The sequence below is a fragment of the Chamaea fasciata genome, unplaced genomic scaffold (genome assembly GCF_029207755.1).
Source record: "Chamaea fasciata isolate MVZ Bird 193981 ecotype frontalis unplaced genomic scaffold, bChaFas1.0.hap1 SCAF_1, whole genome shotgun sequence".
Taxonomy (NCBI): Eukaryota; Metazoa; Chordata; class Aves; order Passeriformes; family Sylviidae; genus Chamaea; species Chamaea fasciata.
Genome location: NW_027094086.1, coordinates 56879209 through 56899802, shown reverse-complemented (window position 1 = coordinate 56899802; position 20594 = coordinate 56879209). Strand labels below are relative to the sequence as shown.

General features: G+C 39.9%; 1 protein-coding gene across 1 annotated transcript in view; it reads right to left on the bottom strand.

The window, feature by feature from the left end:
- The window catches only part of SOCS6 (suppressor of cytokine signaling 6), a 28724-nt gene extending 14470 nt beyond the window's left edge, over positions 1-14254 (bottom strand). The window contains exon 1 of the mRNA XM_066184343.1: positions 13983-14254. The gene's annotated coding sequence lies outside the window, so the exon portion shown is untranslated. The remainder of the gene's footprint in view (positions 1-13982) is intronic.
- Positions 14255-20594: the final 6340 nt, after the last annotated feature.

Genomic DNA, 20594 nt, shown 5'->3' with positions numbered 1-20594 from the left:
TGGTACTGTCTGTCACAGGATTCTTCTGGACAAAAGGTCCAGCACACAGCTGGACTAACACAGCATGTGATGGATGAGCAATTGGCTCACGGGTTGGGCACAAAGGGTTACAGTGAATGGTGTGACATCAGACTGGCGACCTCTCACTAGTGGGGCTCTGCAGGGCTCCATCCTTGGCCCTCTGCTTCTTTCAACATCTTTATAAATGATTTGGACACAGAACTGGAAAAGATACTGAGCAAGTTTGCAGATGACACAAAACTGGGAGGAGCAGAGAGGTCCTGCAGAGAGACCTTGACAAGTTAGAGGGCTGGGCAATCATCAACCATACAAGTTCAAGAAGGGCAAGTGCTCGATTCTGCACCTGGGATGAGGCAACCCTGGATTTACAGACTGGGGAATGAGATGCAGGAAAGCAGTGCCACAAAAAGGGACCTGGGGGTCCTGGTAGATGGCAAGTTGAACATGAGTCAGCAGTGCCCTGGCAGCCAGGAGGGCCAAGCCTGTCCCAGGGGGCATCGAGCACAGCATCGCCAGCCGGGCAAGGGAGGGGATTGTCCTGCAGCCTCACCCCATCTCCAGTCCCTTCCAACTCAGAATATTCTGTGATTCACATTTCTGCTGAAAATTATACAGGTTCGCACAGCATCATTACATAGGTCACTATACTACATATTTTTAAATATTGCTAATTCTCCCTAAATTACGAGTCGTTAATTTGTTATAGTCATCTTGTTTGCCTCTGCCTGTCCCAGTCACCTGATGTGAAAATGAAGACAGAGGAAGTAGTTTTAAATTACTATAGCACCAAACAAGCATGACTGACAATTTTGCTTTCTTTAAGGTGCAATATGGGATACTCTCTTCTTCAGGAGCAAAAATGAGAAAACAACATATCAGGAGAGCTATGAAGTCACATTCACAAGCAAAAAAACAAACCCCAAATAAACCAACCGCAAAACACAACAAACTCAAAACAAACCTAACTTTTATTTTGAACACCTCACTTGCCACACTATCTAGCCAACAGGTGGCTTCATAGCCCATGTTTGTAAAAGAAGTATCTTCACCAGCAAGTGGTAAACTTCTCACTTTCCCACTTACATTTATGTCATTTATGCTTATCTGACAACCAGTAATATATGAAATTGCCCTTTATTCCTACAAATAACATCCACCTGGCATCAAAGATGTTAAAAAAAACCCAAACAAACAAACAAACAAAAAAAAACACCAAAAAAAAGGTCTGCACAAATTAGCTCCAGGTAACAAGATTCCTTTCAAAATATCCAGATTAAAAAAAAAAAAAAAAAAAAAAAAAAAAAACCACAAAAAACCCCTTTTTACAAATACACCAAAAACTTAGTAATTAAATTCACCAAAAACTTAGTAATTAAATTCTTCAAGCAATAATTCAAATTTAGTCATTTAATATATTCCAGTAGGAACAAAAGAAACATTGTTAAACTCTAAAAGATAAATATATTCAACAGCAATTTGTCTACCAAATACACGAGCTGAAACAAAAGCACCTCAAATAAGTTTTCAAGATAGAGACTGACTTGAAAATTCACTACACAGAAAAAGAGGATTCTGTTTTTCTATCAGATGCAGCACAGTCATGTCCTGCAACTGGAGAATATGTAATTACAGGAAGATTAATTTTCCTATTTTTCAGCTCTCCTAGAAGGCCCGAACAAACAGCAATACACTGCAGCCTTACACCATCTTGTACCGTTCTACTATTCACAACCGAGGCTGACTCCAAATTAACCTCCTCAGTATGGTTTTTCACTGAGGCTGAATGACCCTTTGAACTTGTATGACCAGGTAGAATCTCCAATGTTTTTACAGCTATCACCCCCGCCTGCTTCCACCAGGACACTTTCAATAAGAATAAAAGCCGTCTTTCCTTAGAAGATAATACTCTATCCTCTCAATTCAAGCTAAGATGCAGCAATTCTTTATGAGACAGTTAACCCTCGACATAAATGGAAGGATTAAATGAAGCCATTTGTGGTTTGAGGGGAAAGAGCACAGTGTCTTGATTAAAGAGAAATAAATGTGGAAAGATCTTCCACAACACCTGTACAGAGTTCACACATGCAGAGAAATCTCCAAGCATGTTGAGGAGGAAGAAGCAGCTAATAAGGACAATCCCAGATTCACAGAGAAAAAAGGACTGACCTCTGTTTTGGGACTTTCTTCACTAAATTATCAGAGATAAATACAATGTATTTGCTACACAGATGCCACAAAGGTCCCACCATTCCCCTCCCGACCATATAAAAATGTTTACTGCCAATACTACATACTCCTTGCCTTACATCAAGGCATTTGGTCGCCATACAACTCAGATTTAATAACCTGCAGGTTCCTAACTCTATGGCTTTACTTTTTTATGCACATTAAATCAGTTCACATCTTTAAGTTCTAACAGTGGAAAACTCCAACAGAATACAAACACCAACAACTGACATTATTCATCTGTGCATTGTGAAAGAAAAGTAATTTTGTGAAATTATAATAGATTTAATTCATTCTTTTTAACTAAAGACAGCAACATTTTTTTCAAAGCCATAACCAACTGTCCTACTACAATGCATACATAACATACACATAATTTGAAAGTGTATGCATCCTTTAAGTAAAATTCATTGAAAAGAGAACTAGATATTCAGTGAAATAGAAAAGATCTGGCATGAAAAGGCACTGGTTACATTTAAACAATAATTACATTTAGTCAATCAAGGTCATTCTAATCCCTGCAAAAACAAAAAATACATAAAATACTGCAATAGAGCGTCTTACATAAAGAAAGAGGCTTCTATTCAAGAAACCAAGTTCCCTAGCCACTTCTCAAAAGTTCAAGGAAAAAAAAGTTCAAGAGTTAAACTCACATTCAGAGACTATTGTTTGTTTTAGCATTACTTCCCATAGAAAGAAAACTCCACCATGCAAGGCTTCTGTGCATGTCCTGCAGCCCCTCGAGGGCTGCCCAACCAAGTTTTATCAAATAAGCAGATAGGCAATGTCCCAGCTGAGAGAGCAGCCATGGCAAACATTCATACACTCTTACATATACAAAAATCCAAGGGCATTTCTAAACACAGGAAAAGCTTTCTCTGGAACTCAAAAGTATTCTGAAAATCAAGGAGAAAAGAGACCTGAAACAACTCCTTTTCTCAGAGAGATACTGTTCACAAAAACTGTTTCATTGTAACATAAAAATGTTTACCTCTGACCTTAAAGATACCACCCACGTTCACTAGAAGTGAAAGTGGTTTGTTACTGTGATCTGTTTTTCAATTTTGATCAACTGTTAAAAAGGGAAAGGCTTAGGAGATACTTTTTATATAACTACATTAAGAAGCCAGTAGCACAAAATATTAAACCTTTAAAAAATTATCTCTCAGTTCCACTGACAGAGTGGACACTGACATTTTACTTTCTCGAAAATTTAAAACATTATCACTAAAATAATCACAGTAAACTTCTCTCAGTAAGTAAAATCCTTTGTAGTTTCCCTCTTGAACAGCATAGTGAGAAAATTCATTTTTTATCCTTTATCTCAACCATTTATATAGGAAACATAGTAGATAATTTCATTAAGGTTCAAAGTCCAAGAACTCAGAAGTTGAGAAAAGTCAGAAGACTTTCCTGACCAATTCTCTTTTTTTCTTTCACACGTGGGACAAAAATGTTTACATTAATGCTGCTCCCCAACATCCTTTAAAATGTATAGTTTTAAAAACCATTTACTTACAGTACACCAATTAAACTCAAAATTCCAGACAGAATTATTGGCTTTATCAAAGACATTTATGCTATCTCTATGTCCAGCATTTAAATGTTAGTGCACAGGCATCCAATGCTCTATTCAACACTTCATGAGTCAGAACATAGAGAAATTAATTCTGCTCTTTATAGACGGATTCATAAGCTGAATAATATGCACCATCAGGCAAAACTAAGGTAATTGAATTCTGAAACCTAAATTTTGAATTCACATAATGTGGAATTATGGGAGAAAGGGGTGAGAGCTGCTGGGGCTTTGAGAAAACACCCACCTCCCTAAATCTGAAATCTCCCCCACCTCTCTAAGATGGCAGCGAGTGCAGCGCCAGGAGTTGACTGCAACAGCAAATTGTTGTGTGCTGCAAGAGATCACTTAAAGCTGGTGGTCCCTTTCAGGGGTTTGCTGACAATGAGGAGTAAGTCCAGCACCCGAGCTTGGGTTTCATCATTCTTTTCAGACATACCAAACCTTCTATCACTGTCCACTAGCCAAAATTCAACATCCTGACTTCGTTTAAAACTTCACAATTCAGCAAATATTTTACAAAGTCATTTCAGCCCAGTTGTTTTATCAAAGCAGTAAGAAAATGAATAGCCCATGTTACAGTACCAAGACATAGCAGGATGAAGAGTAGAGGATCCATGAGCGGTATGTAGCTAAAGATGTTTCAAAGATGCAGAAAAAATAAAAGCAAACCACCTAAGTATGAAGGACAGTAACAAAAAAAAAAAAAAAAAAAACAAAAAAAAAACACAAACAAACAAATCCCCTTCTCCCCACAAAAAAACCCCAAAAAACAAGCAAACAAACAAACAAAACCACAAAAAATCCCCCACCAAAAACCCCAAACAACAACAAAAAAAACCAAACACAAAACCAAAAAAACCCAACCCGAACACCTTTCAAGGTGAGTTCTAAACCATTAAAGTGATTGAAGTACTACCCGCAAAAGCAAAATTCAGACTAACAAATAGGCAAACAGACCCAGAGTTTAAGTTTTGCATGACACAAGCTCTGAGTTGGCTAAACTGGTGTCCCTAGCATGGCACAAAGCATTCTCACAACACCTACCCCATTCTGCTTGGAACACAACAGGTCTGGCTGAGGTTGATGGCCTGCTTTCCAAAAATACAATCGAAAGCAAAGTACATTTTGACAAACTGCAAAGGTCAGAACTGCAACTACTCTTACCTAAAATAGAGATAAGAAACTTGGCTTTTGTCCAAGTTGGGATTTTTTTTTTTCAGTACCAAACCATAAGCAATACCTCTAAAAATCTACAAGAGCTTCAAGTACTTAGGGCATACTACAATAATCAGGTTCCTTAAAACTTTCACAGACATGCAGACCTTTGTTGTTCTTGAGAACTCTTCACATACAGGGAGCAGCTTAATCTAGGAAGTATCAGAATTTCAGAAATTTTTTTTTTCTTTTAACTAAAAGCTCCTCAGTAGCCTTCAATTTTTTGCATAAAAGCAGAAGTACTTAGTGTTAAAAGAACTGTATCAGCGGCTACCTCATGGTTAACACCTTTACCTACATGTCTAAAACTGTCTATTGTCACACAGAATCATGCCACATAAAATTCAGTGGCAACCACTTCTTTTTATGGGCATCCTGAGAAGTGGAAGCATGATCATAGTATCCCTCTGGATCACATAATGAGCTGGCACAAATGGAAATCAAACTACAAAGTCTAATTACCTGGACAGTGGTTCTAGACACCATGAAAGGAGATTCTTACTTACTCTTAAGATATCTTACGCTGCAGCAACAGTTTCAGATGCAGGTTGAATTTGGAAAGAAAGTCAGATGCCATTTTTCCCTCTTCAAATCAGTTGCTTACTCCACTGCGATGAGAAAAAGCACACTATCTTTATCTAGACCATTCCTTTTCAGCTCTGTTAATCTTCTTCAGAACAGCTTTAGAAGAAGCAATATAAATCTTTTCACTCTACAGAGCAGACAAAAGGCTGGTGTTCAGAATAGTCCTCATACAGAAAGGACAGAAGTGAAAAATTTTTGTGGCGATCTTAAGTTCTGAATGAGAGCTCTACCTAACAAGCTGTTATATCTTATATTTTTACATCACTGGGAAATGCAGCCTGTACTGCTCTCAGGCTGTGAAACCTGTACATGCAAATGACAAGGGAATTTTTAGCTACATACTTCTGTATCTAATTTCATATTTCATGGCAGATACATTTTGTGCATCATATGGATGATAGGCCCAATACCTACCTATTATCTATGGTCCTAAACAGGTAACAGTGACAACAATCTACTTCACTCACACCCCACCTGGGAATCCATTTTAAAGGCAAAAGAGCATTTAATATTTCAAGCATAAGGAACCCACTTTTACATGGTTGCACCTAATTCTATTCTGGAACATCCATATTATTTAATGAGATACAATTCAACTGAGATTGCCAAATACTATCAGCTACAGAAGTCTTTCATGGACAGGAAAAGAGAACCAATCAGTGAAACAGAAAGTAAGGTTTATTTTACAGACAAGCCAGCACAACACAACAAAGCAGAAGGCAGCGGGTGAAGGGGCAGGAACAGAACTTCCTTCTCCTTGTTTAAAGACTGGGGAGATCTTGAGGCAGGTGGTGCCCAAGGGGCAATCATTTTGAGTACCTCCAAAGAAGCAATGAACATACTCCAGTAGCAAAACCTAGATCAGTCAGAACTAGGCACTATATGCCCGCTGATCCCCTATTCGTTTGGCTTGGCTGCCCCTCCAAGGTCTTAGGACCCACTGCAGAGTAATCCAAGCTCTGCATTTCAGAAAGTGAGAATGCGAACCAGCTAATTTAAAATATTTCCCTGGCAGGAGGCCCAATAAGAACAGAGTAAATGAATTATCTTCTTTATGGTTTAGAGTCTATTCACACATGGGAAACAGGAGACACGGCTGCGCTCAAAGTACTGTCAAATACACAGGGCAAACACACCTGTAGAGAGAGCATTATCTCTCATTAAATAAGTTAATGACATTAAATAAATTTTTAAATCCACCCATTTAAGTCCAAGAGTGCCTTTAAGAAGGCACATACCATAACACTGCACAACTTGCACACTGACCAGAACAGGAATAGAATTTTGACTGCCCAGGCAAAGCTGCTTAGCCATCTTTTTCATAAAGTCCTGACTTGTCAGAGTAAAACCTTTTTACAGGACTACACTAGTTCTGACAAAGCTTACCCTACATGCAAATTTTCTCATTTTGGGTCAAAATGAGAGAGACTTAATTATTCATGATTAAGATCAGGAAATTCTTTTTTTCTCCTATACCTACACTCTAATCACCAGCAGACAGAAACGGCACACTACCCCAACAAATGAATCTGATGAAGAATATATTAACTGCAGTTTCTACACAGACACTGGTTTGCCCTGATGCACACTGGAAGATGGTTGGGTTGGGGTTGTCGTGGCTTTTTGAAAATAATGTTGCCAATAGCAGAAAATCATTTTCTATTTAGCCTTAAACTATCTGATTTGGCTAATATTCTGACCTAACCCAACAACGATCAATTTACTGTGAGCAGACATTAAACTCAATGGGACTCCTCACTGTACATTGTATTCAGCTTGGACATGAAAAAATTGTGCCTTACACCAAGCAACTTCACATCAGTGTATAAATTATCATACACAGCATCAAAGATAAAATTTTCACTGTCTGTATGAAGTAATGTGCTCTATCAGATTTACACAAACTCAAAGCCCTTAAGATAGCTATCTCCAGAGCAAGGTCAAATTTCTGCAGAGCCAGGAGTATTGAAGCCTGGCTGCAAAAGCTAGCTAAGCTTCAAAGTTCAACCATGAATAAAAGAGTCATGTACATGCACACTGACTTTCTTTTCTCCCGTTCTGACATTACAGTTAAAGACACACTATAAATAAAATGAAGAAAAAACCCCAAGTATTAGCCCAAAAAAACCCCCAAAACAAGCAAAAAAACCAAAAACCAAACAATAGAGGGGATATATTCTTTTCAATGCTGATACATAGAACTTTAGTTCCTTTTTTTCTCCCTGTCAAACAATATTTAAAACACTGCAGATTCCAAAAGCATTTATTTTGGTAATACACAGGACACATGAGTCAGTAGTGATATAACAACTTCCATTCACTGTCTTCTTCTGATCATCACCGGATTAAAGAACAGCTCAGACCAGTGCTGTTGGTGAATACAGACTCTCCTTTATCCCTGCAGTAAGGGGCCACAGAATGTTTACATTTACAGCAAGTATTTTTCCAAGTAACTGGATTTTTTTGTGTAAAATAATACCAAAGGCCTATGGCTAGTATTTTATTACTTCTCAGCATACTATTAACCAACAGCTCTTTTCCTTTCAAAAGCCAAAAAGAGGAAGAAAGTCAAAGTTTTAGCATGCATTGATCAGCACTGGTTTTGCCTGTTTTCTGCTGAAGAGAGAACAGGGAGGGGAAGGAATAAAAAAAGCCACCAGGCACCTACCTTACACAGACCGAGCCTCAAGCTCTTACACATAACTTAGTGACTCGTACCTATGAATGCACAAACCAACTCTTCTAGAGTCAGTCTCCTCAGGCTGACCAAAATTCCAGCTTGGAAAACTCCCCCAGCACAGGTTTCACCCAAACCAGTATCCCTGCACAAACAGCTTCTGTCAGTGAATCTGGCGAGAATTCTTTACTCACCCAGCTCCCACCAGCTCCTGAAAGAACACCCATCTGAAAAGCTGCCTACCCTGTTTTTGGAATACAACTTCCACATAACTCATCCTAGAAGGCACACCTTCTGTAATCAAAACCCTTTGCCATGCTGACACATGTCTCTGTTTCTCTATTTTATTAAAACTCCTAATCTGATACCTGATTACCAACCCAAAAGGGATTCCGAGGGTATTAAAACCCATTACTGATGCCAAAACCAGTCAAAATGACATCCTGTAACTGCCCAGTCCTGCGGCACTTACTGAGGCAAAGCCAGGAGAGACAGAAAGTTCTAAATCAGAAGGAACAAAAAAAGGAAGGCAAGGTTGACCACCGTATTGCAGACATCTTGGGACCAAACATGCTTCAGAAACATTTGGAGTAGCCTACTATGTTCTCAGCCTATTTGAGGAACGCAGACTGCTTTGGAGAAGGAAAAACAATCACCTACTCAAGACTCCTACAAGCTACTGTTTTAGCACATTTACCAGAAAACGTCAAGATTAATTAAGAATAAAACTACTCAAGAAAAAACAAGAGATCACACTGTAAAACCAAGTCTGACTGGAATCCCATTTCCAACAATCTTTTCAAAAGTAGCACTCTATGTACTCTTTTAAGCAATACAGAATATCCTTGAGGAAAAATGCACATTCAATAACTTTGGTAATCTCAAATGCTAAAATGAATCGCTTTATCTGCTAGCTGCATTCACCACATGAACTCAAGACCATCAAAACTTTGCACAACTCCTCTTATGGGTCAGTATCATATACACCCAAGTTAAATGACACAAATACAGCTGCTGATTATACAGCACACAAAGCAAAGAAAACACCATCCATATATCTGTGTGATTTACTTAACAATATGCACAGTTTAATTTTCATGGCTTAAATTTTTAACTTCAGACCACTTAAACTCTGAAAAAAATTACTAACATCTACTATTTATACCTTCACTTCCAGAGAAAATGGCTCTTATCCAAAACTATTTTACAGCAGTTAACAGCAAGATTATTTCGTGTTTATAACAAAAACCTACTCATTTTACAAACCTAAGATTTTTTTTAAATCTGCCAACCTATTGCACTTGGCAGATTACAAAAGGAATGCTTCCCAGAAGACAGAGCACAAGAGGCTTTGTGCCCTAAATGTACACAAAAGGAAGCAATGTTAGGGGAGCAGCACCTAGACAGAAATGTCTATATACAGCATTCTATGCTTGGCTTTACCTGCAAGAAAGATTTTTTCGTATTCCTTCAATGGAGTTTAAAGTCAGAGGCATAACAAGTCAGCCAATGCATTCACATCCATGCTAAACAAACACTTGTATCTAACTTGCATGGTTTTCTTGGTGATGCAGCAACCAAGAAAGAATTTTTCAGGTAACATGTGGCTTACACCCCTGTCATAAACGAGGCCAACTGAGTTCCTCAGAGGCCAAAGTGCTATGTGAATGGTTAAGGAGACAGAAAAGGACCGACAGTTTCCAAAGGATTTTATCTTAAAATTTTCCAGAAAAATTTCATGAGAAATAATAGTTTAATTAATCTTTTAAAAATATGTCAAGATAAGTTCTTAAATCCATGTTACAAACTAATGAAGAGCAGTTAGAGTTGCAAAGCCATACACCTCAAAGCCTTCTGAAATTGTCTGGAGTTCCAGATGCTTATTGTTTGCATGCCTGTACATGACAAAAGAAGACCATGAAAACTGGCAAAAGGAAATATCAAGAGCAACTTTTATTTAAGTGAACTTAAGGACTTGAAGAGATTTGATCCGAAAATTTTAATTCTCACAATAAATAGACTAAGCCAGAGTTTCCTTCACATTCCCTGGTCTGTGAAGACTCCAGCAAAGTTTGTGTATCGTTTTTCAATATCTTAATGTATCAGTCAGTCATTGCCTCACATACAGTCAGCTTTCCATTTTCATCCAGGGCAATAATTATAGGCCAGTTTGTTTTCAGTTTGGTTTTATTCACCAGGAGGGGCTGAAGTAGGTGACAGGTTTTTGTTTCAGTAGCTTAAGATCATTCAGTTACAGTGGGGGGAAAAAAAAAAAAAAAAAAAAAAAAAAAAAAAAAAACACCTTCTGCAACAAAAACCCCCAAAACTATGAGTTTCTAAACGTTTCTTTCAAAAGTAGTGTAACTATTTTTAGCAAAGAAATTTATTCAACTTGCATAGTACAAGGTTTTAATTCAGAAATCAGTAATTTCAAGAGGAAAAAGCAAAAACAATAATAAAAGAAGGAAGGTACTGTGTACCATGAATCTTTATATTCTGCTGTATCAAAAATATATTTGAGTGGTATGAAGCTGCTTTTTAATCCTGGACAATAAATATCCCATTACAAGCACAATCATCTTCTTTTCTACAAAAACATACTGTTGTTTGTAACTTGACATCTGAAATCATCAAGAACAATTTTCAAGAACATTTTTCTTAAAGAATACTTCCTTCTTTAACACTACAAATGTATTGGGAGGCACCAGGACAGAGGTGATAAGAACTTGGGACCTTTGTCTTCTGAAGACTGATATTTATTTCCAGAAAATTAAGTGTGCAGCAAAACAGAATGCAAATTTTGAATAAAAAGGACAAGTCCCTGTAAGAACAGGGAACATTACAGATACAATTATTTCTCTTATGAAAAATAAAAAACATAAAAAAGAGTAAACTCAAAGTTCTGTATTTGCTCTCCGTTTAATACTTTACCGTACAAAATATACAGTTACATGGAAAAGATATCTCTGTTTTGTTTTTCATCTTATCCAATTTATCCTCAAGCCATTTTAGCATCTGCATCACATTCCCTTTTATACTATTTGTATCTCATTTTCTTCCTTGGAGTATCAGAACTGCTTGAGCTACCCTCTCTAATTTGTTGCTAACATACATTAAAGCCCTATCAACAAAACACTGAGGCACACACCAGCTGAGAACAGTCTCCTTCCTATCTACTTCACGTTATTGCATTGCACTACCCAAACACTACCAAACTAGTGCTGTGTGGGCCCAGGAGGGCAGTAAAGCAAGAGAAAAAAAGCACTTGAGTAAGGGATTACCCCAGACTATGGCCACAGTTTTGCCAATAATAGCATAGCAAATATGTAGTGGACTCTAGGCAGCCCTGCCAAATGAAATCCTGCAACCGTTTATGTTCAAATTACTGTAAGACTATTTAAAAAATCGTAAGAAAGAGCAGAAATAATTAACTTGCTTTGTAAGAACAACTTTTTGTTAAGAGTTCACTCTCTCACTCCACCAATTCACTATGCCAAGGAGAGTCAGAAGTCATAATCTACTCACAGAACAGTAAGGACCAGTTACCACTTCTTCAAACCATCCCTCTCCAAGAGCAACCCAAGGTTACTGACCAACTTCAAAATCTAGGATCAAAGAAATTATTAGCATTGTATAAATTAATACACAACTGGTTTTTAGATTTCAGTGTGTCAAGTTTTTATGAAGCTTAGGATTATCCATCATGTCTCCTGAATCCACGCAAACACTTTGATTCTGCAATACATGCAGTGCAATAAAGTGATGCTCGTGAAATCCCTGAAAACAACACAGAGCTTCTCCCTAACTACTCCATAGCCTTGCAGCTATCCAGGGAGTTAGCTAATGTGGGTATGTCTGTATGACGATACGCTGCTATCACTTAGAAGTATTTAAGGCTTAATTTCAATAAATTTTAACTTTAAAAAAATCTACTTAAATCTCAAAACTTGGGATATAGGGAATACATCCCTGATAAAGCATACAACAGATGAACCTGTTTCAGGTAAAAGCTCAGTTCCAAACACATGGATGCCAATGCCACAAACCAAAGAAATATCGAATAGGAAGTGAAGACTCCATTCAAGTACTGTTTAACACATGAAAACACTAAGAATTTTGAAAAAGCTGAAATTGTCTTTAAGTTACACATAAAACTGTGAGTTATGACTACTGTCTTATTGCACAAGACTCAATACCTACACATTCTCTAGTCGTTTAGAGTCTTCCAGCCAAGCTAAGTAATTTATTTCATAATTGCACCAAAGCTCCCATATTTTCTACAATCCAAAGATGTATCTATTTGCACAAACAAAAACTAGAAACAGAACCAGTCCTATTTTTTCCACCCGGAGCAGAAATGCAGACGCATTATTCCTGGAGTACTTGTGCAGACAGCAGTTCTCCAAGACAGGAGGCCTGCAGGAGGCCTTTTTTAACTACAGGTGCATTAAGAGGATGAACTAGGCATAAACATTCCCAGCCTGTAGGAAAGACAGGTTGGGACCTCACAGTGAAAGGGCATCAGAATTTTTTTAAGGGGAAGTCAGTTTCCCTGACTAAAGCATATTCTGCAACCAACTTCTTTAACGCAGTAACCTACTCCACAAGAAAAAAATTGTGTTCCAAACTAAGATGATTTTGAAAGCATAGCAAGACAAAAATAAAAAGAGGACAGAAAGACACAGCCAAAGTACCCTCACATCACAGAAGTATCACCCTCTGCATTCCTCAAAACCCCGTTGTTTCGCAAAGGCTTTTCTCATGAGCAAACGGGCTAGCATGGGCTAGTTGTTTTCTAAGAGAAGTGGCATCATTAGGGAAAGAGAGTGTAAAAAGCAGCTCGAAGAACAATGTAAGCGAGTAAAGTTTGCAGATTTGGTAATGCTTTTCTAAAGTCAAGTTCCTAAGTGCTGCCTGTCACAGAAAGGAGCCTCTCCCGCTCGCCCCTCCGGGAGCCCTTGGCGCACCCTCACCTCGCAACAACCCGGGGCTCCTCCACCGCACAAACGCCGGCACTGGCTGCCCAAATCGCCACCTCCGGACACCCGCCCCCCCGGAGACGGGGACACCCAAGCCTGAAGGCGGATTTCATGGCGGGGTAAAGGGAAATCAGCCCAATCTCGCCGCCCCTCATAACGGCACGGCGCGGGGTGCATTCGGGCAGCGGCCCAGAGAAGCAGCACGGGAGGGCCCCGCTGCCGCCACTGGCGGGGGCGAGAGGCTGGCCTGGATCCCCTCCTGTCACGGCGGGGGCAGGGCAGCGCCTCGCCGGCCCGGGCCCGGCGCTGCTTCCCGCCCGCCCGCCTCGCAGGCCGCGCCGCGGCCCCGGTGCCTCCGCAGGGCCTGGCACCGCCGCGGGCTCGGGGAGCCCAGCGAACAAAGGGAGCGGAGGCCGGGGCCGCGGCTCGGGAAGAGGGCGGCGGGCAAGTGGCGAACCGCACCGGCCCCGTCCACCGGCTCTCCCTCCGCCGCACCAGCCCTCCGCGGCCAGCGGTGGAGGGAGGGGGGAGCCGGGCCGCGGTGCGCCCGTTGCCCCGGGGACGCTCACCCAGCGGAGGCCGCGGTGTCCCGCTCCCGGCGAGGGCCTCTTCCCGGGCACCTCAGCGGTGCGGCCCGGCCTGCGCCGGCACCCGGGCTCGGCGGGGAGCAACCTCCGGGGGTGGCGGGAGCGGCACTCACCGAGGAGGAGGAGAAGGAGGAGCTGGTTCTGCTGTTGCTTTCGCGGGGCCCGGCCCGGCTTCGGCACCGGCTCCCTCCCTCGCCGTGCCGCCGCCTCCCTGTTCCTGGCGCCGCCGCCGCCGCTTCCTCCGCCTCCTCTGCCCCCACCCCTCCGTCCTCGGAGGGGCGCACGGGGGCGGCGAGCCAGCGATGGCCGCCGCCTGCCGCAGGCACGGTTACGGCTGCGGCGCCCGCGCACAGCCCGGCGGCGGCAGGAGGACCGCGGGCATCCCGCTCCGTCCTCCGCCTCCCCGGCGCACTCCACCAGCCCTCTGCGGCCCGTCTGCCCCGCAGAAGCCGGGCCCCTTCCCTTACGCGGGCGCCTCGCCCCGGGCTCGGTCCCGTTTGGTGGCCGCGGGAAATCCTTGGGGGGCGGCCGGCAGCCGCGGTGGAATGGAGGCAGGGAGGCGGTCTGGCTTTGTTAGCCCCGGCCCTTTCCTCGCTCCCCCACGCGCTCCGGTGTGTGACCGCTCCGCTGGGCTACAGGAGCTCATCAACCAAGTTCAAAGGGAGCGGCCTCCCCTCTCGGTTCTGGGGGGGGGCAGCCGCTCGCTGGTAGCGCTCGGCCAGAGGGGTCCCTCCGCCGCCCCCCGCTGCCCCGCGGCGAGGCGCCGGCCGTGGGCGCTCCCCCCTAGGCCCGCGCTGCGCCGGAGAGGGAGCGGGAGAGGGAGGGAGGTGATTTCTCCTCCGCTTCACCTTCCCTCACACCTCCCTTGGCGTGAAAGCGACGCGCCAGAACAGGCTTTACTTTTGTGCTCAACTCTACTTCACAGATCTCCTCGAGAAAAGTGACACTAAACTTCAGGCATATCAGCTGTGCGGCAGCAACTTCAGCCAAGCAGACTGCTTTGATTGCTTGTTCTCTGGTCTCTTTTTAAAAATAAATTCTAACTCGAGAGCAACAAAACAATTCTTAATTTAGGATGTGTGAGACCGATGGAAGCGACTAGCAGGGGGGCGAAGAATTAAAATCCATGGACAATACGGCTCCTAAAAGTTGTCGCAAGTCGTGTTTGCTGACTGATGTGGAGTTAATAAAATACTACCTTTGTTTCCTGCTTGTGGTGTATGTAACTGATGCAAATCAACAACCTGATTTGCACAGATAAGCATAATTTGCTTACCTATGCAGTCACATGACAGTATGATTATTTGTATTACTTACGCTGAAACTACTGATTTCAAGGTTAAAAAGAACCCATTGAAATGCAAGATTGTGAGAATATTCATGCACATTCTGCTTGAATTCTTCTATGAGATCAGAGGTGTTTGTGAGTTGAGGTCAGCGACTTGTTTAATTGCCAAGGTTATTTGAGGTCAGACTGTGCCCTGATTGCATTCACATTTTTATATCTCAGGCATTTATAGAAAGTTAAAGACTTTCTTTGAGTTTCATCCAAGGGTTGTATGCTTCCTTATGTGTCAACCTCAGTTTCTGGCAGGCCAGGACCATTTCAGGAGATGATGACTCTAATCAGAGTTGCAGAAAGAAATTTTTATTTTCAAATGTGAAGTTTGGCTTTTACATTTATATATAGAATGACTTATGTTTTTGTTAAGTGCTTTTAGATTAAAACTGTTTTACAATGATGATTACATGTTATCAGTGGGATAACAAAGCTAAGAATTGCTTCAAGTGGATCACATGAAACCTTATGGATTTTAACTTTTGTTTGTAAAACCAATATTGTTGATATGAAAAATACAAATTACTTTCTAGATTGGCAGTGGTGTTCAAAGAAAGAAATAAAATTAAGCAAGTAACAAAAGACGAAGTTTCGGGTTTTTTTTCAACATAGAGAGCTCCTTTTTTTCCCTAGATGAACTGTTGTAAGTTTAGCAACCTGGTTAAAAAGGGCAATAAGAGAGACGAAGAAAGGCTCTGATTGGGAAAAATTTGGTTTATTTTTTGTGCAGTTCTGTAATTTCCTCAAACACAGAGTTTTTCTTTGTGTGTGTGTGTTTATGTTCTTACCTTCTTCTTGGGCCTTCTTTTCCTTTGGATACAAGCATTTGAACAATTAATTATTTTCAGGATCCTGCTGGTGTTCATGCTTGACACATATACATAGTATTAACTTAAGCTGTATTTTCAGCAGCAGCTGCAGGACAATAGCAGCTGTATGTGAAGAAGCCAACTTAAATGTTTAGGGGGATTAAAATGTTTGTTCTTCATTTTGCTTTCAGGGAGCTTTTACCATAGGCAACTTTTGCAGCCATCTACATTGCACGCGAGACAAATTTTTTAAATCGTCTTAGGAATCTTTTTCTACAGTCTCCGAAATTATTACATAACACTTGAGTCTGGATGATGAGGTTTTCCAGCTCACGTGTTGACCAAAGGTTTACATGTGTCTGAAACTGCCCCCTTGTCAGTCTTATGAATCAAAGGACTTAGCTTTTTGCAGAAATGGGGCTGATAGACAGGAAGGTTGAACAAAAGTAATGCAAAACATTTGGTAGCTTTTCCCCCCATGTCTTCCAAAACTTAATTTTCTTCTCACTAGGAATGATGTTAAATATGGCTTAAATTAGCATCACTACTCCAAGTACTCACCTTCCTCATTTTCTCTCCATCTCCTTCCCTCCTGCTCATGCACACCCTCCACTTTTCTCATGGTGGCTCCAGCCCTCATTGGTCTTCTCTAAGCCAGCTTAGGTGGCAAAATCTCTGGAGGTTCATTTTCCTAACAATAAATCGTGACATAAAGAAGAACCATTGCCTTATTTCTCACATGTCATTCTTTTCCATAGGCTACCAGTGTGCTCTCAGCTTGTCTCAGCCTTAACATAAAGCTTCATATTTAGGATAGACTTTTTCCCATCAAAATGTGGCAACAAACAGCCATATCCCAGTGCGAGCAACAGTTTATCAGCAAGTCTGAATTCACTTAAGTGTGCTACTGATGTTGCATCTTGGATGGCAGTCAAGCAGAATGCAAGCAGGATCACTCAGATGAGTTTTTCTTGGCTTAAAAACACACATATTGAACTAAATTGGGCTGTTCGTATATTCAGGCATCTTGTTTTAGTGATCTTAGTATGTATCACCTATCAGACTTGCCTCACAGTTACTAGGTTTTTTAAAATGATGAGAACTAGGAATTTGGTCTTAGCAATAGAAAATCCAAATCTTTCACATCTGATTTCCTTATATTTGAGAGCTTCTAAAACCAAGAATTCTCCACCCAGTTTTAATTACTTTGGGGTTGCATGTTGACGCACTCTCTATTTTGATATGCTTATGTCTTTTTTCTCATTATACTCAAAAGTGGGATTACAAACTATGTATACATTACAATGTATACAATGTATACATTACTATGTATACACATTACAAAATGTGTGTATACACATTTTGATTTGAGATCAAAATGTGTATATACAAATCTGTTGTTCAGAGGGCAGGTCAGAAACTTAAATTATGAGCATTCATTGACAACAAAGCCAATAATATGTCCACTATATCAATTTTTTTGTAATTGCTACCTGTAGTCTGTAATCTGCCTGGTTTAGGTTATCATTGCCTTCTAACAACTTCCCTGGCCCTGGCTCTTTGGTTTAAATTGTGGTGGGAGGTTAGTGCCTATGTCTTATTTTTCTTGCAGGCATATAACTGTGATTGTATTTTAAGGACCCAAGTGCCTTCCTTTCCCATTCTGATCTGTATATTTCGGAAAGGGAATTTGTTGTCATTTTGCTAGAATGTTCAAATTATTGTAATGCTTTACAGGAACTTGACCTTTTAGATGGCAAGTGTTCAGGTGGCCTTGAAAAGTTGCATGATTTTAGGGAAAGCCATATATAAAAAATCACTAAATTGTTGATTGTTTTTTGTAACTGTGGCCTAATTTTCTGATTATTTAATTCCTTTTTTTTATGTGCACTTTATGTGTTCCTTTTTTTGTATTTTTAGATAACGTATATTTATATTCCTATGTTATAATATGTATTAGAAATCCTTATATATCACATCATCATATATGGTTTTCAGACACTGTAGGTGGTTTGCACTGCTTCATTTTCTCATAGAGTCTTGCACATTTTCTGTTGCTAAATTCAATTTCTATTATAGAAGTTAATTTATGTAAATATTTTCAAAGGTTTTTCTTGGTGGTGGTGGTTTTGTTTTCTTCCTTTTTTTTTTTTTTTTTTTTTTTTTTTTTTTTTTTTTTTTTTTTTTTTTTTTTTCTGGAGGGACTTTCCCCTCCAGCCAGTTTAATACTATTGTTATGAAAAAAACCCACCAAAATGAGGTGAATTATACAGGAAGTTCTTTGACACAGACAAACCTTTTGTCTCAGATTGGAGTTAAACTGGCATCATATACTGACACTGGTGAAATTAGTTTAAGGTATAGATTTAAGACCTCTTCTCTTTAAGTTACTAAAGAACTGTCACACGTAAAAATAATGTGTTACATTTTAAACAGAGTACTGCTATTGCTTCTGCTTCATGCCATAGTTATGTCGTGAATGTATCTCATGCTGTATCTCTTAGAATTATGGATAAAGAAACCAGTCCTTATTTACTTCAGTGTTTTTCTAAAATGCACCTATTTTTGAGTGCCACTCTCACCTCTTTCATTTAATGTCATTTCAAGAGAAAATAAACTTAAAAATTATTGATGGGTACTTTGGAAATTAAGATTCTTAAATTCATTGCAAAGTTTTCTACTGATGGTAGGGGCTGTTCATTTTTTTAGCAAGAGCAGAGCTCAATGTTTACTTATGTCAAAGTTTTCTAACAATTATATTACAGTAGGAAACAGTGTAAAGCAAAATGACATCTCTAGTAACAAATCATAGCACAAGGGGACTACTAATCTGTTGAGTAATGGAGAAAAGGAGGAGTCATTTTAATTGTTTATGCACCAAAACCTGAATAGTCGGGGTAAATTGGGCCCCACAAATTGATTCCTGTTAAAGTCAAAGAAATAAAATACAACTTTTCTTGTCGACAAAAATGACTATAGTAAATCATGACTATAGCCGGCTGCAAATAGCTCTATACAGTGAGATTAGCCTTTGTATCTTATTCATTGATTGCCCGTATTGCCTCACTTGTAATCTGGTTCAGGTCTGTGTTGAGTCATGCAGATTTGGAGATTCAGAAAGAAAGGCAAGGTGGAGAACTTGTCCTAGCTCAGACCTCATCTGTAAAATCACGGCTGACACAAACAGTCAACTTCTCAGCACAGAGGACTTCAACCTGGAGCAGGACATAGCTAACAAAGACAATATATATGAAGCCTATACTCACAAAGCCAATTGGTGCACAAATGCCTTGTTTCGTCTATTTCCCCATACTAGTTCATCAAAATAATATATAGAGAGAGCTAAAGTCATGTATTTTTCTATTATCAGTAAATCAGAAACTTCACAGGGACCTCCTTCTTCAACTTGTAGTGTTTCTTCTGTTAAAATGTAAAGTATGTATACAGTAAGAATTTTGATGGCTACTAGTGTCACACCGTTTGGTTTTTTTTAAAGAGAAAAGAATTATTATGTTTTGAACATTATATTCTCCCCTGCAGCAAGATTTATTATATTCAATATCACAATTGTTCTTTACGGTGAAGCTCATAAGCTTGACTTTTTAGGCCTTACTTCAGTATTCACAACTGGCCCAAGGAGTTAACCTAAAGACAATCATTTTGGAAAGCAAGTGCCAAAGACAAATCAAAACAAAACCAAATGTTAGTTTACTATACTTAAACATTCTGAGCTTCGGGTCATGGTTTTGCCATAGGTCAGGAGGATCAAATGAGATTTGTGGGATTTGACTGAGATTGTGACATGGGTGTGTTGCTCCATTTTCTGGTTTCTCTGTCTGAGGAAGTGAAACTGGTCCAAAAAATGTTGCACTTGAACTGTTTTTTTTCAGAATAGAGTTCAAGACAAATGTGTGCCCCAAAATTTTCAAATCTAAAACTCGTAATTTAAAAAAAAAATATTTATTTTTCAGAAGTTTATTGTTCTTAAGCAGGACTACTTAAAAGGAAAAGAAGCTGTTGTTTATTTTGTCATCTTTAAGGGGAAACAGGGGAAGGAATAAAAAAGGGAAAAAGGATTTTGAGGATGACCTACCCTTTCCTTTTACAGGCATAAATATTTTTTAAAACTTATGCGGTAATATTATTTTTGCATTTTTTCTTCAGCCTGATCCTTTTTGAGTTATATGAGGACTAAGCATACAGCTGTAGCTAGAATTTTGTTGAAAAACCTAAATATAAAAAGTTCGTTGACATCAAGAATCATACTTCTTTAGACCACATAAAAGGCTGTCAAGCATAGATGCTGGGTCAGAATGCTCACTGCAAAGGATTATATTAAATTTGAAAATGTCTGAGAACAGTACTAGCAGGTGTGCCTTGAAATTAATGTTCTACTCGCTGTGTTACAACTAATTGTTCCTTTTGGCTGTAAGTGTTGCAACCATTTCCTTAGTTATGAAAAAGAAGGTCAAATGGGTTCTTTTCAGTCCTCCTCTTAAGAATATCCTTTTAAAAACATGCATAAAAGCACAATAAATATTGGGTTCATGGGCAGAAACATATCAAAAACCAACAAA